A 12,237-nucleotide genomic window follows, 5' to 3' on the forward strand; every position below is an offset into this window, starting at 1 on the left:
ATCACAACATCACAAACATAAAATCTTCAAAATCTTACATACCTATAGCCATGGTTATATCTCCGTGGCAAAAAGAAATGTGAGCCAAGCCCTATATTTCAAAATATATCTCCTGTTCAGACATTTCAGACAAGCCTTGAACTTTGTCATTTTTAAAGGGCCAAGTTTTTTTCCAATAACAGAACAACTCCTTTTTCCTGCAGTTACATATGTAATTTCTATTCTGCTGTCAAATATAAGGTACAAAATATGATACAATAAATTGTCTTGAAAAACAAAAACATGGTGAGCCTTCTAATAAAATTTATGTTCTTCTTCAATAGTATAGACTTGTTATTAACACCCCCAGAACTCCATTGTCCAGCCTCCTTTATTAGACAGCTGTGGCCATGTGATAATTATTACCAATGGAATGAGAGCACCAGTGAAATACATCATCTGGGCCAAGGCTCAAAAAGTAGGATTAAATTTTTAAATATTCTTTTCCCCTTTATTTAAAGCCTAAATGCAAATAATGAAGATAAAGACCCAGAACATAATCACTTATACGCTGTTACCTAATTGGTTACACAGGTTACATACTATTCTTAATTACTCCATATTGTGTAAACTATTTGAAGGCAAAATCAATCATTAGTAAGAAATAATTCAGATAAGCAAGAAAAATCTTCTCTTATATTGTGACCATTACCAAACTCACAGAAAAATAGTGGGCCCCTATTTAAAGTCTGTTTTGCATAATACCAGTAATGCCATTTGCCAAGAGCATACAGAATACTTATCACTTCATAAAATGAGTCTTTCCAGGGAGAGCATGGCAGGCTTCCAAAGAAATCTGAAGTGGCTTCAGAAATCAAGAAGGAGAAACTGGATTGAAATTCAGTTGTGGCTAAATGCCAGGGATCTGGAGAGGGTTCCTACACACCTGTCAAAATGTCTATGGCTTGATTGTCCTACCAGGGTCAGTGCAGGATTCCTCAGATGCTCATGTTCACATGTCCAAAAGTATAGTAGTAAGGAGACAAAGAAGTTGTGGAGTTGGGAGTTATAAATAATCATACAAAAAATTGAGTCTTTCAACAGGTTATATTCAGGAATTTATATACATGTAAAAATATATACAATTGACATGTAAATACAATAACAATTTGTGGAAAAAAAGAGGTCATCCATTTGAAGGAGAGAAGGGAGAGATATATGGGAAGGCTTGTAGGGAGGAAAAGGGAAGAAATGTAATTAATACTTTCAAATTTTAAAAAAATTAATCTGGGGTTGGGGATTTAGCTCAGTGGTAGAGTGCTTGCCTAGGAAGCGCAAGGCCCTGGGTTCGGTCCCCAGCTCCAAAAAAAAAAAAAAAAATTAATCTGACTCCTTATTATCGCTTACTTTGCCTGTAGTGTTTTTCTGATGGCTGAACAGTCCATGCTTCATTCAATTGAATGAACTTGTATCAATGAGCCATTATGATACTCTATGATGCCTGTAGCCTAAAGCCTGTAAGAGAAATAAAGGTTGTACTGTTTCCTAAAATCCAAGTATTGGGCATTTTGAGAAGTAAAATGAGTGCTTAAGTCATTCTCAGCAACATCTGGAACTCTGAAGGCAACAATGAACGCTTTGGTGACACTGCATTAATTTCAGTTCTATTCTGTTGATCTATGAGGTACAAGTCTCCCAGAATTATTAAGAAAGCAGCCTTAGAAAAGGAATTATGTGTTCCCACTAACCAAGACAGACCATTGACAATAGTTCATGAGTGTATTTATACACAAGCAAGACTAATTGTTGCCCATAACATTCATTGCCCAACTGCATGAAGTTCAGTCAATTGTGCTAAGATGTCATGCTTGATCGGTTAAGATATGGCTAAGGGGATCTCGTAAAACTGCAAAGCTTCTGTAAGGCAAAGGACACTGTGGTTAGGACAAAACGGCAACCAACAGATTGGGAAAAGATCTTTACCAATCCTACAACAGATAGAGGCCTTATATCCAAAATATACAAAGAACTCAAGAAGTTAGACCACAGGGAGACAAATAACCCTATTAAAAAATGGGGTTCAGAGCTAAACAAAGAATTCACAGCTGAGGAATGCCAAATGGCTGAGAAACACCTAAAGAAATGTTCAACATCTTTAGTCATAAGGGAAATGCAAATCAAAACAACCCTGAGATTTCACCTCACGCCAGTGAGAATGGCTAAGATCAAAAACTCAGGTGACAGCAGATGCTGGCGAGGATGTGGAGAAAGAGGAACACTCCTCCATTGTTGGTGGGGTTGCAGACTGGTACAACCATTCTGGAAATCAGTCTGGAGGTTCCTCAGAAAATTGGACATTGAACTGCCTGAGGATCCAGCTATACCTCTCTTGGGCATATACCCAAAAGATGCCCCAACATATAAAAAAGACACGTGCTCCACTATGTTCATCGCAGCCTTATTTATAATAGCCAGAAAATGGAAAGAACCCAGATGCCCTTCAACAGAGGAATGGATACAGAAAATGTGGTACATCTACACAATGGAATATTACTCAGCTATCAAAAACAACGAGTTTATGAAATTCGTAGGCAAATGGTTGGAACTGGAAAATATCATCCTGAGTGAGCTAACCCAATCACAGAAAGACATACATGGTATGCACTCATTGATAAGTGGCTATTAGCCCAAATGCTTGAATTACCCTAGATGCCTAGAACAAATGAAACTCAAGATGGATGATCAAAATGTGAATGCTTCACTCCTTCTTTAAAAGGGAAACAAGAATACCCTTGGCAGGGAATAGAGAGGCAAAGATTAAAACAGAGACTGAAGGAACACCCATTCAGAGCCTGCCCCACATGTGGCCCATACATATACAGCCATCCAATTAGACAAGATGGATGAAGCAAAGAAGTGCAGACCGACAGGAGCCGGATGTAGATCGCTCCTGAGAGACACAGACAGAATACAGCAAATACAGAGGCGAATGCCAGCAGCAAACCACTGAACTGAGAATAGGACCCCCGTTGAAGGAATCAGAGAAAGAACTGGAAGAGCTTGAAGGGGCTCGAGACCCCATATGTACAACAATGCCAAGCAACCAGAGCTTCCAGGGACTAAGCCACTACCTAAAGACTATACATGGACTGACCCTGGACTCTGACCTCATAGTTAGCAATGAATATCCTAGTAAGAGCACCAGTGGAAGGGGAAGCCCTGGGTCCTGCTAAGACTGAACCCCCAGTGAACTAGACTGTTGGGGGGAGGGCGGCAATGGGGGGAGGGTTGGGAGGGGAACACCCATAAGGAAGGGGAGGGGGGAGGGGGATGTTTGCCCGGAAACCGGGAAAGGGAATAACACTCGAAATGTATATAAGAAATACTCAAGTTAATAAAAAAAAAGAAATTGAAGATAATTGATGCATATAAGACTATAATTATAAATAGAAAGGATAACTAATACATGAAGGACCATAATTATTAATAAATGTATGTATATAAAGAGACAGATAAACAAGAAGACATGTGCTAGTACAGCTTTTAAGTCAAATAAACAGATTTTCTATGGAGGAAAAAAAAAAGATATGGCTAAGAGATGAAAATCAGCCAACCTCCTTTAAGTTCCACCATATGCATTTGTTGATGCATAAGAAAGCCCTTTGTTTTTTGTTCACTTGACTCAAAAGTGTTTCCCACATAGATAATAGAGTCTTAGGAAAATGTATCCTAGTCTAGTACCATGCCATCTGGCAAGGACCTGAGGACAGGGGAAACAACCACATTCTGCTAGAGCACCATATCTGAGAACCCAGGTTTGACATCATTTGGTATTAAGGAAGTTTCAGAAACTCTACTAAGTTTCCAGGGCATCATTGTCATGGTTCAAGATATTAATGAACCTGTGAGATCCTCTGTCTTCAGAAGAACCGAGTAGGTGGCCAGTCCTTTCTCTTTTAGTGTTCTATACCTTGGGAGCATGAAGACCAGTTTCTAGAACTAGAAGGCACTAGGAATTCATGATAATCTGGGTGGTTAAGAGATCGGGAGAAGTGAGAGAAGGTTGCTAGAGCCTCTAAAGTGAGGAAACCTCTGTGGTATACTAAACAAAGTAACTGTTACTCCTTACTGCATAGTCCAGTCCCATTCAATAGTCAGTTTGTAAGTGATATCATAAATGGCTTCTGTAAAATTTATTAATGTCAAAATCATTACCTCTGAAACCTCAGAGGCCTGAAAGACATTGGGCTTCATTTAATATTGTGGGTGTTGAGTCAATGGCTATTTCTGTACAGTATCAGGCTTTAAGCCAAGTAGCAGGGCCCAGTGCTTGTTATATGTGAGTCAATGTGGTGAACTCTCTGGTATTTGCATTGACTAAATAAGTGAGCCAAATTCCTCAAAAGAGGCCATCACCATCTGGATATCACATCTGTGCTACTGAAGGAAGTTAGATATGGTTCAAATATTGCCTGAACTCAACTGGAGCAACAGAGCTATTAAGATACCCTATAGATTCTTAGTAAAGGGTGAACAGTGTTCCTTCAGAGGAAAGGGTCAACTTCAGCAGAAAGGTTATAGAGATAGTTACTGTGATGAACTAAATGCAATGGTACATGCCCTTAACTCCAGACTTCAGGAGGCCAAGGCAGGAGATTTCAAAGTCAGCCCAGTCTTCATAAAGAGTTCCAGGTCACACATAGTGCAACACTGACTTAAAAATGGCAGTACAAATCATAACAAAACATATTGGCTAATCATGGAAGAAGAGGTAAAAAGAATGTGAGACCTGAAGGATGGGGAGGAATGCTATGAAAGGCTGTGTTCTAGATACAACATGGCTATTATACTCATGAACACACACCAGCTATGTTACCCATCCACATAAGATCAATACAAGATCAAGCCAGCAAAAGTCCCAATACTTGGGGGAAGTGATTTCTAAGTTCTACCCCTTAAAGAGAAGCTGTTGGCTGACACACTTGAGAGCAGAGGTAAAGCCAACTCTTCTGCTCCAAGCAATCTGCCTGGTGGCCTCAGAACACACAAAGGCAGAAGTCATCTGAGACAGGACACTTGTGGTATCTGCCTGTGCCTGGAGTTGAACCTCGCCCACAGCTCCCTGTACCCGTATCCCATGGGGGAGAGAGCTGGACTCTAAGAAGTATGGAAAATCCTGAGAGCTCAGGGAAGGCTGCCACTTCTGCTCATATTCTTGGCCCAAGAGAAACTTGCCTAGTGCCCTCTGGATGCAGGAACATAAGAGCAGTCAGGAGCAGGAACCTTTGAGTTTCTACTTGCACCAAGAGAGCCGAAAGCCAGTCACCAGGAGACTGCTCCAAGAGACCCGCCTAGAAGCTTCAGGACTCAAAAACCCAGGAGCAGCTCTCTGTTCTCAGATCTGGCTAAAAGAAAACAGGTCTATAGGAGTGCTGACACACAGGCTTATAAGAGGTTCAAGCCACTGTCAGAGACAGTAAGACAAGCTAATGTCAGAGAAAACCTGATAGCAAAAGACAAGCCCAGGAACCTAAGCAACAGAAACTAAGACTACTTGGCATCATTAGAGCCCAGTTCTCCCACCAGAGCAAATATTGGATATCCCAACACACTAGAAAAGCAATATTTGGATTTAAAATCACATCTCATGATGATGATAGAAACTTTAAGAAGAACATAAACAACTCCCTTAAAGAAATACAGAACAACACAGGTAAACAAGTAGAAGCCTTAAAGAGGAAACAGAAAAATCCTTGTAAGATTTATAGGAAAACACAACCAAACAGGGGAAGGAATTGGACAAAGCATTGAAGATTTAAAAATGGAAATAGAAACAATAAAGAAAGCAAAAAGGGAGACAACCCTGGAGATAGCAAACCTAGGAAAGAGATCAGGAGACATAGAGGCAAGCATCACCAACAGAATACAAGAAATAGAAGAGAGAATCTCAGGGGCAGAATATACCATAGAAAACATCAACACAACCTTCAAAGATAATGTAAAACGCAAAACACTCTTAACTCCAAACATCCAGGAAATCCAGGACACAATGAGAAGACCAAACCTGAGGATAACAGGTATGGAAGAGAGCAAAGACTCCCAACTTAAAGCGCCAGTAAATATCTTCAACAAAATTATAGAAGAAAACTTCCCAAACCTAAAGAAATGCCCATAAACATAAAAGAAGCCTAAAGAACTCAAAATAGATTGGACCAGAAACAAAATTCCTCCCGTCACGTAATAGTCAAAATACCAAACACACAAAACAAAGAAAGAATATTAAAAGCACTAAGGGACAAGCAACATATAAAGGCAGACTATCAGAATTACACCAGACTTCTCAACAGAGACTATGAAAGCCAGCAGATCCTGGGCAGATGTCATACAGACCTTAAGAGAACACAAATGCCAGCCCAGGCTACTATATCCAGCAAAATTCTCAATTAACGTACATGGAGAAACCAAGATATTCCAGGACAAAAGTAAATTTACACAATATCTTTCTACAAACCCAGCTCTACCAAGGATAATAGATGGAAATCAACACAAGGAGGGAAACTACACCCTAGAAAAAGCAAGAACATAATCTCCTTGCACCGTAATCAAAAGAGAGACAGACAAACATAATCCCACCTCTAAATATGAAAATAACAGGGAGCAACAATCACTATTCCTTAATATCTCTTAACATCAATGGACTCAATTCCCCAATAAAAAGACATAGACTAACAGCCTAGATATGAAAAGAGGACCCAGCATTTTGGTGCATAAAGGAAACACACCTCAGAGACAAAGAAAGATACTACCTCAGAGTAAAACCCAGGAAAAAATTTTTCCAAGCAAATGATCTCAAGAAACAAGCTGGAGTAGTCACTCTAATATCAAATAAAATCGACTTTCAATCAAAAGTCATCAAAAAAGATAAAGAAGGATGCTTCATATTCATCAAAGGAAAAACCCACCAAGATGAACTCTCAATCCTAAATACCTATGCTCCAAATACAAGGGCACCTACATACATAAAAGAAACCTTACTAAAGCTCAAAGCACACATTGCACCTCACACAATAATAGTGGGAGATTTCAACACCCCACTCTCAGCAATGGACAGATCATGGAAACAGAAACTAAACAGAGACATAGGGAAACTAGCAGAAGAAGTTATGAACCAAATGGATATAACATATATTTATAGAACATTCCATCCTAAAACAAAAGGATATACCTTCTTCTCAGTACCTCATGGTACCTTCTCCAAAATTGACCATATAATAGCAGGCCTCAACAGATACAAGAAGATTGAAATAATCCCATGCGTCCTGTCAGAACACCACGGACTAAGGCTGGTCCTCAATAACAACAATAACGACAGAAAGCCACATGCACATGGAAGCTGAACAACCCTCTACTCAGTGGTAACCTGGTCAAGGAAGAAATAAAGGAATTAAAGACTTTTTAGAATTTAATGAAAATGAAGGCACAACATACCCAAACTTTTGGGACACAATGAAAGAAGTACTAAGAGGAAAACTCATAGCTCTGAGTGCCTCCAAAATGAAATTGGAGAAAACATATATAAGCAGCTTGACAGCACACCTAAAAACTCTATAACAAAAAGAAGCAACCACACCTAAGAGGAGTAGATGGCAGGAAATAATCAAACTCAGGGCTAAAATCAATCAAGTAGAAACAAAAAGAACTATACCAAGAATCAACAAAATCAGGAGCTGGTTCTTTGGGAAATCAACAAGATAGATAAACCCTTAGCCATCCTAAGCAGAGGGAACAGAGAGTGTGCCCAAATTAACAAAATCAGGAAGGAAAATGGACGCATAACAACAGAATCAGAGGAAATTAAAAAAATCATCAGATCCTACTACAAAAGCCTATATTCAACAAAACTGGAAAATCTGGATAAAATGGACAATTTTCTACACAGATACCAGGTACTGAAGTTAAATCAGGATCAGATAAACCATCTAAACAGTCGCATAATTCCTAAAGAAATAGAAGCAGTTATTAAAAGACTCCCAACCAAAAAAAGTCCAGGACCACATGGGTTTAGTATTAAATTCTATGAGACGTTCATAGAAGACCTCATACCAATACTGTCCAAACTATTTTACAAAATAGAAACAGAAGGGGTACCTACCCAATTCCTTCTGTGAAGCCACAATTATGCTTATACTTAAACCACACAAAGACCCAACAAAGCAAGAGAACTTCAGATTAATTTTCCTTATGAATATAACACAAAAATAATCAATAAAATTCTCACAAATAGAATACAAAAACACATCAAAACTATCATCAATCATGATCAAGTAGGCTTCATCACAGGTAATGCAGGGATGGTCCAATAAGTGGAAATCCATCAATATAATCCACTATTTAAACAAACTCAAAGAAAAAAATCCACATGATCATCTCATTAGAAGCTGAGAAAGCATTTGACAAAATTCAACACTCCTTCATGTTAAAAGACATGGAAAGATCAGGAATTCAAGGCCCATACCTAAACATAGTAAAAGCCATATACAGCAAACCAGGAGCCAACATCAAACTAAATGGAGAGAAACTTGAAGCAATCCCACTAAAATCAGGGACTAGACAAGGCTGCTCACTCTCTCCCTACTTATTCAATATTGTACTCGAAGTCCTAGCCAGAGCAATCAGACAATGAAAGGAGGTCAAAGGGATACAAATTGGAAAGGGAGAAGTCAAAATATCACTATTTGCAGATGATCTGGTAGTATACTTAAGTGACCCCAAATGTTCCACCAGAGAACTACTAAAGCTGATAAACAACTTTGGCAAAATGACTGGGTATAAAATTAACTCAAATCAGTAGCCTTCCTCTACTCAAAGGATAAAAAAGCTGAGAAAGAAATTAGCAAAATGACAACCTTCACAATAGTCCCAAATACCATAAAGTACCTCGTTGTGACCCTAACCAAGCAAGTGAAAGATCTATATGACAAGAACTTCAAGTCTCGGAAGAAAAAAATTAAAGAAGATCTCAAAAGATGGAAAGATCTCCCATGCTCAGAGAGTGGTAGGATTAATATAGTAAAAATGGCCATTTTGTCCAAAGCAATCTACAGATTCAATGCAATCCCCATCAAAATTCCAACTCCATTCTTCATAGAGATAGAAAGAGCAATTTGCAAATTCATTTGGAATAACAAAAAACCCAGGATAACAAAAACTATACTCAACAATAAAAGAACTTCTGGGGGAATCACCATCCCTAACCTCAAGCAGTATTACACAGCAATAGTGATAAAAACTGTATGGTGTTGTTAACAGACAAAAGCAGGTAGATAAATGGAATAGAATTGAAGACCTAAAAATGAACCCAGACACCTATGGTCACTTGATCTTTGACAAAGGAGCCAAAACCATCCAGTGAAGAAAAGATAGCATTTTCAACAAATGGTGCTGGTTCAACTGGAAGTCAGCATGTAGAAGAATGCAAATTGACGCATTCTTATTGCCCTGTACAAAGCTCAAGTCCAAATGGATCCCGAACATAAAAACAGATACACTCAAACTAATAGAAGAAAAAGTGAGGAAGAGCACAAACACATGGACACTGGGGAAATTTTCTTGAACAAAACATCAATGCTCTAAGATCAAGACTCAACAATAGGACTTCATAAAACTGCAAAGCTTTTGAAAGGCAAAGGACACTGTCATTTGGACAAAAGGCAACCAACAGATTGGGAAGAGCTCTTTACCAATCCTACATCCGATAGAGGACTAATATCCAAAATATACAAAGAACTCAAGAAGTTAGACTCCAGAGAGCCAAATAACCCTATTAAAAATGGGATACAGAGCTAAAAAAGAATGCTCAGCTGAGGAATATCGAAAGGCTGAGAAGTTCCTAAAGAAATGTTGAACATCCTTAGTCATTAGGAAAATGTAAATCAAAACAACTCTGAGATTCCATCTCACACCATTCAGAATTGCTAAGATCAAAAACTCAGGTGACAACAGATGCTGGTGAGGATATGGAGAAAGAGGAACATTCCTCCATTGTTGGTGGGATTGCAGACTGGTACAACCATTCTGGAAATCAATCTGGAGGTTACTCAGAAAATTGGACATTGAACCACCTGAGGACCCAGCTATACCTCTCTTGGGCATATACCCAAAAGATGGTCCAACATACAACAAAGACACATGCTCCACTATGTTCATAGCAGCCTTATATATAATAGCCAGAAGCTGGAAAGAACCCAGATGCCCTTCAACAGAGGAATGGATACAGAAAATGTGGTACATCTACACAATGGAATATTACTCAGCTATCAAAAGCAATGACTTTATGAAATTCATAGGCAAATGGATAGAACTAGAAAATATCATCCTGATTGAGGTAACCCAATCACAAAAAAACACACATTGTATGCACTCACTGATAAGTGGATATTAGCCCAAAAGCTCGAATTACCCAAGATACAATCCACAGACCACACGAAGCTCAAGAAGAAGGACAACTAAAGTGCAGATGCTTCCACTCCTTCTTAAAAGGGAGAACAAAAATATTCATAGGAGGGGATATGGAGACAAACTTTGGAGCAGAGACTGAAGGAATGACCACTCAGGGCCTGCCGCACCTCAGGATCCAGCATATATATATACCAAACCTAGACAACATTGATGAAGCCAAGAAGTGCATGCTGACAGGAGCCTGCTATAGCTGTGTCCAGAGAGGCTCAGCCAGAGCATGTCAAATACAGAAGTGTATGCTAGCAGCAAACCATTCAACTGAGAATGGGGTCCCCATTGGAGGAATTAGAGAAAGGATTGAAGGAGCTGAAGAGGCTTGCAACCCCATAAGAACAACAATACCAACCAACCAGAGCTCCCATGGACAGACCCATGTCTCCAGCTGCAGGAAGGAAAGGAAGTGTTCTTTGTAAAAGGCAAACATGAACATACAAATTAAGTAAAAATATTGCTCTCATGAATTTTTCCATTTTTGCTTATGTTTACTTCCTGTGAGGCTCTTTGCTCCTGTGGGGTATTACAGTTAATGTCTAGTTTTGTAGTTTATTGAGAAGATAAAATAAAACCAGTTACAGTGATGCAAATCTATAATCTCATTAACTGGGAGGTGAAGATGAGAGAATAAGGGGGTTCAAGATCATTCTCAGCTACATAGCAAGTTTGAGGGCAGCCTAGGCTTCATAAGACCTTGTCTCAAATAACCAAAGAGGAGAAAGACCCTGGACTTAGACATCTGGAATATACTAGGACGCAGCCTAAATGTAACCCTTGTTATATTTAGTATGTTACTTTATATTCTACTGAACCCAACCCATTGGACCCATGGTCTGCACTGGTTTTTATCCCATGATTTCCTTTGGTTGCTATATGACAGGTTTGCTGCTGGGAAATATGAGACCCCATAAGGTAGGGTTGTAGACACAAGCATTGCTCATTAAATAAAGAGATGAATTCAGAACTTATTTCTTCAAATAGTTATCACATCAGTTAGGATGATCTGATCTTCTGAGAAAGGCACATGAAGCAGACAAAACTGAATCTTTTCTTCTCTCCAACTCTTTTGACCCAGAGTCTCCCTATCTAACCAATGATGGCCTAGAACTTGCTATGTAGCCCAGGCCAGCCTCAAATCCTCAACAATCTGCCTGCTTTTTGTCTCCCAAACACTGCAATTATAAGCTTTGCCCACCATGTCCGGCTAACACTGAGCCTCAGCCCAGGCTATACTGCCTTCTCATTAGGTGTTTGACTCTGGGAAACTTAACCCTTCTAAGTATCACTTCCCACTACCCCAAAGAGAATAATTGTTTACTACAATGTACTATCATGTGATTTTTGGAAGATAATGTACATGTTCCTTTGATGCATTCCTGCTGGGCTTTCAGGGTAACCTGACTGGGGGCAGTGAAAGGAATGAAGAAATGATAGATTGGTAAATGGACAGATGGAAAGAAATGGAAAGAAAGGCTGGGCTCAGGTAGACTGGCATTTCTGATGGAGAAACCACAGCACCTTGAAAGTTCAGAGTGTCTACTCTAAAGAGTTAAACAGAGAGGTAGTCTTTATAGGGAAACAGACTTCATGCTGTACACCTTGGAGAGAAAGCTATGGTGGACATTTTCTGCGTACATTGTCAACACTTTCACTCCATCTTCCAAAGAAGGCTTGGCTGCATCTGAACCCATAAGGTCCCTGACCTATCCACACCCACGGCAACAGTACACATTCACCCAAGACAGT

Source organism: Rattus norvegicus, chromosome X (genome assembly GCF_036323735.1).
Source record: "Rattus norvegicus strain BN/NHsdMcwi chromosome X, GRCr8, whole genome shotgun sequence".
Taxonomy (NCBI): domain Eukaryota; kingdom Metazoa; phylum Chordata; class Mammalia; order Rodentia; family Muridae; genus Rattus; species Rattus norvegicus.